This window comes from Elaeis guineensis, chromosome 10 (genome assembly GCF_000442705.2).
Source record: "Elaeis guineensis isolate ETL-2024a chromosome 10, EG11, whole genome shotgun sequence".
In the NCBI taxonomy this organism is placed as follows: domain Eukaryota; kingdom Viridiplantae; phylum Streptophyta; class Magnoliopsida; order Arecales; family Arecaceae; genus Elaeis; species Elaeis guineensis.
The window spans coordinates 32,628,879-32,634,222 of record NC_026002.2 but is presented as its reverse complement, the minus strand read 5'-3'; positions in this window follow the sequence as shown (position 1 = coordinate 32,634,222).

Genomic DNA, 5,344 nt, shown 5'->3' with positions numbered 1-5,344 from the left:
GCCCTGTTAGGGACAGGAGGAGAACCTCGCCCTAACTTGAGCAAAGTCGAAGGCCCGGTTCTTTTAGACCGGATGGGGGGAGAGGCCTTACAACGCCCATATGTGCCCCCACAGCCCTGTTAGGGACAGGAGGAGAACCTCGCCCTAACTTGAGCAAAGTCGAAGGCCCGGTTCTTTTAGACCGGATGGGGGGAGAGGCCTTACAACGCCCATATGTGCCCCCACAGCCCTGTTAGGGACAGGAGGAGAACCTCACCCTAACTTGAGCAAAGTCGAAGGCCCGGTTCTTTTAGACCGGATGGGGGGAGAGGCCTTACAACGCCCATATGTGCCCCCACAGCCCTGTTAGGGACAGGAGGAGAACCTCGCCCTAACTTGAGCAAAGTCGAAGGCCCGGTTCTTTTAGACCGGATGGGGGGAGAGGCCTTGCAACGCCCATATGTGCCCCCGCAGCCCTGTCAGGAACGGGGAAGAACCTCGTCCTGACATGAGCAAAGTGGAAGACCCGGACTCCTACGGGAGCCGGGTCCCTACGCCAGGAAAACTCCGCCCGGACTCCTACGGAGCCGGGTTTCGCCGCCAAGAAGACTTCACCCGGACTCCTACGGGAGCCGGTTCCCCGCCAGACCCCCACCCTACGGAGCCGGGTTCCGCCGCCGAGAAGACTTCACCCAGACTCCTACGGAGCCGGGTTCCGCCGCCGAGAAGACTTCACCCGGACTCCTACGGGAGCCGGGTTCCGCCGCCGAGAAGACTTCACCCGGACTCCACGGGAGCCGGGTTCCGCCGCGAGAAGACTTCACCCGGACTCCTACGGGAGCCGGGTTCCGCCGCAAAGACTTCACCGGACTCCTACGGGAGCCGGGTTCCGCCGGAAAGACTTCGGATCCGCCGCGGAAACTTCACCGGACTCCTACGGGAGCCGGGTTCCGCCGCAAAAAAAAAAAAAAAAAAAAAAGACTTCACCCGGACTCCTACGGGAGCCGGGTCCCTACGCCAGGAAAACTTCGCCCGGACTCCTACGGGAGCCAGGTTCCGCCGCAAAGAAAACTTCGCCCGGGCTCCAACGGGAGCCGGGCCCTGCCTCGACAGCAACAAAGGCTTCGCCCGGACTCCTACGGGAGCCGGGCTCCACCACCAACGACAGCTACAGGACAACTCCGTCCGGACTTCTACGGAAGCCAGACTTTACTTATGACTTTGATTGCAGAAAAACTCTGCCCTAGCTCTTACGAGAATCGAGCTACTCCAACTCCCGGAGGGCTTCTCGTTCGGACTATCAAGGGGGCCGAACTCGGCCCTGACTTCAGCGGAGAAGAATCCGAGCGAACTTGACAAGTGGGTATCCCCGAACGGCACAAAAGCCGAAAAGGAGCTCGCAAATGACGACCCCACATGAACTGAAAAAGTCACGACGACCTTGGAACAACGTAACACAGACAAAGAGAACGAAAGGAAAACGAAGAAGTCCGGCAGACAACTATTTAACACAAGATGCAAACAAGGTACTGAAATCACTTTTTCATTTAACAGAAGTACACATTACAGGACCCGGTGGGTCAGAAAAAAAGAAGATACACGTCATCGCAAGTATCGCGGGCAGGTTCGGGCAGGACGAACGGAGACCGCTCCGAGCTACGAACTCATCTCTGTCCTTCTCAATCGCATGCCCAGTGCGTGTAACAGCTCTCGCCATCTCACCTCATTCTGTTCCCGAGGTCCCAACCTTGGCAGAAAGGGGTGGGGTAGATCCCCGGAGGCGGAGGAGGCAACGACGGCCGCCACCCGAGACGCTCCGGCAAGGTCGGCATGCGTTACTTCCACCGCCCCCGCAACAAGTTCTACTGCCCCACCGTCAACGCCGACCGTCTCTGGTCTCTCGGCCCCGACGGCGTCAAGGATCCCGTCATGGCTTGTGACGTCTATTCTGCCCTCTTGACCGGTGTCACCCCACCTTGCTGCCCCGAGATTCGCGGGCAGAATAGCTTCCCCGACAGCCCCCGTTATTAAACCCCTGTTGTTGAAGGAATTCTTCCTTGGGCTCCCTCTAGAGCGACGGAGATTCTCACCGGCCGCCATTCTCCTTCTCTCCTTCCTCCAAACCCTAAGAACTCCCTCGAGGACAGCCTCCCAAGTAGATAACATGGTTTAAGGGAAGGGGACAGGACTGGAGCGAGAGAAGCAGGGCTCTCAGATGAAAGAACAACGCCAGAATGAAGCTACGAAGGGGCCGAGGGGTTTAAATAGCCGATGATCCTGGCGCAGTTATGGCGGCGGGTATTCCTAGGCCAACTAAGGTGTGCCGCGTGGCGCGCTTATCCCCTTCACCGCCATCGAGGGTTGACCGCTCACAAATTCCCGCAAAGCGACGCTTGGGATCGCATTTCTGCGGGGGTTCCGAAAAGACTTTTCAAGTCACCTTCACCGAAAAACGGACTCTGACGTGCGCGCATTAAATAGGGATGGCAGTGCGCAGGATTCGAAGGGACGATTCTGGCTACGCACATCCCTCTCTGCATACTTCCTTCGCTTGAAATTCAAACTCGGAAGTAGGGGGACTGGTGTTGGGTACAAATTACCCGCAGCCGAAATCGACAGCAGAACGGCTCCGCCCGGACTCCTACGGGAGCCGGGCTCCTCCATCAACAGCAGAACGGCTCCGCCCGGACTCCTACGGGAGCCGGGCTCCTCCATCAACAGCAGAACGGCTCCGCCCGGACTCCTGCGGGAGCCGGGCTCCTCCATCAACAGCAAAACGACTCCGCCCGAACTCCTACGGGAGCCGGGCTCCACCATCGACAGCAGTTGCAGCTCCTCCCGGACTCCTGCAAAGGCCGAACTCCGACCACTGCCGAGCTTAAAGAGCCGAGCCTTAAAAGAGCCGAGCCTTAAAAGAGCCGAGCCTTAAAGGAGCCGAGCCTCATCCCTGACGCCAACGACCACAACCGCAGGCAGACTCCTCCCGGACTCCTGCAAAGGCCGAACTCCGACCACTGCCGAGCCTTGATCAACAGATCTGTGTCCCCTGGCAGATAACAATAACTGCCATGATCCTGTAGCGGATTCCACGTGGCTCCACCTCCCCTGCGAAAGGTGCGGCACGATCCCACTACTCTCTGACAGGCTGTGTCGACAGCTATGATGCTGCTCCGCTCCCTGCGGCAGGTGCTGCACGATCACACTACTCGCTGACAACTAGCAGTAACGGACGCCGCCCCACTACCTGCAGCAGGCCCTATGTGGCGGGATATGATGATGGCCACGTGTCTGCTCCACTATCTTTCACAATCAATTCTCCTGACCATGGGCGGCCACTACCAGGCGGTTGCAGACGTCGCCATCAGTCCGTTGCTTCCCCCGCCTATAAAAGGGGGGGACTCAGATACGTTATTCCTTAAGCTCTTTTGCCTTATCTCAAAACTCTGCTAAATTCTCCGTTCGAGCACTCCATTCTTGTTGAGGCAGAGAACTGACTTGAGCGTCGGAGGGTCTTGCCGGAGCAACTCCACCTCCGGTTTAGACTTCCCTTGCAGGTCCCGACGGCGACCGCGGCTTCCTCAACTCCAGCTTCTCCGGCGCAGGCGGATTTTTGCACCAACAGGAAGGAATAAAAATATATTCAAAAAAAAAGAGAGTAGAGATCTCAATTTGATGCTGTCAAAAAGGAGAAGTAGAGAATCAAGATTGATGAGATTGAGCAAAGCAATAAGAGCAGTAAAGATTGAACATTAAGATTGAGATTGAGCAAAAATCCAAAAATTGAAATCGAGATTGAGCAATAAGAGCAATACAGATTGAACTATATAAGTAAATTTCAAATTATAAAGCAAATTTCAATTTATAAGCAAATTTTAAATTTATAGCAAATTTTAAATCTGTCTTTAAACTGCTTATGATGTATTTCATTCCAATACTTAGCTATGATATTTAAGTGATGCATCTTTATAAATTTAAAATTCATGTTCAATGCTTTATATATGCTTTTGCTCAAGTTATTTTGTCATCTTCAAAAAGGGAGAGATTGTTTGCTCCTTGAATTAATTTTGATGATTACAAAGCATTTGAGAGGGATTACTAATGATCTTGGCTTGGAAAAAGACTTATTATATTTCAGAGGTAAAATCATAATTTTTATCAATACCTGATTCAGAAGCCTCAAGAGTAAGAACAAAAGACGTGCAGTCTACTGGAGAAAATTTTAATATTTTTGGAAGTATATTTTACAAGAAAATTAGATTTTTATTTTTGAGTCGACCCCATGAGTCGACTCATGGCTTAAAGAGCTGAACGGCACACTAAAATTTTGGCTAGCACTCTCTGTGAGTCGACCCTATGAGTCGACCCATTGGCATGAGTCGACCCTATGAGTCAACCTCTGCTGCTTTACAGGTCGAAATTATAGTATCATTTTCTGTTCTATTCCACAGAGGTCGACCCTATGAGTCGACCCATGAGCATGAGTCGACCTATGAGTCGATCCTGTAACGAAAAAGTTTCGCAACAGCTAGTTTTTAACCGTTTCAATTGCATTTAATGCTCATTTAATGTGCTCTAACGGCTCTATTTCAGCCCAGATTACTCTCCATTATTTGAAGTTATAAAAGGACTAAGGAGGGAATGAAAACAGAAAGAGTTTTTTGAAAAGGTTCTTCAAGCTTCTTTTCAACCCTAAGAGAGCCCACTTAAAGCATTCAAGAAGCTTTTAATTCAAGTTCACCAACTCCTCAGTGCTCATTCAAGTCTCCAACACCATGAGAAAATCAGAAGAGCTTTCTTCTATTTGAGTAAAGTGTATTTAAAGCTTCATTCGCTCATTAAAGAAGCTTCATCTGTTTTTTGTACAATTAATTGTAATACTTTTTGAGTTATTTTTTGTTTTGGAAGGGTTCCAAAATGTGGGAAGATTGATCCGAACCTTGAATCGGACTGTATTGGGTTAGTTTGTACTCCCGAAAAATAAGTGTTCTACTTGAGATAGCTAGAGTCGGGTTTCCGATGAGTGTATTCAGTTGATACAGTTTAGTGGATTGGAATTCTCAAGTAGGAGCTTGGAGAGTGGATGTAGGTGCAAGGTTGGCACAAACCACTATAAATCCTCTTGTTTGTGTTGTGCTTAATTGCTCTCCTTTTAGAATTCTTTATTCTCTTGCATTCTTGTATTCAACCATTAGCCTTGAATCAATTACACTTCCTTACTTATCTTGATATTGTTAAATAATCTTCATAAGTTGTAAGTTAAGTTTAAAATTTTTAGAACCCAATTTCCCCCCCCCTCCCTCTTGGGTTGCATAGCTGGGCAACAATAATTTTTTCTTAAAATTTTCCATGCTGAACCGTTTCAGCA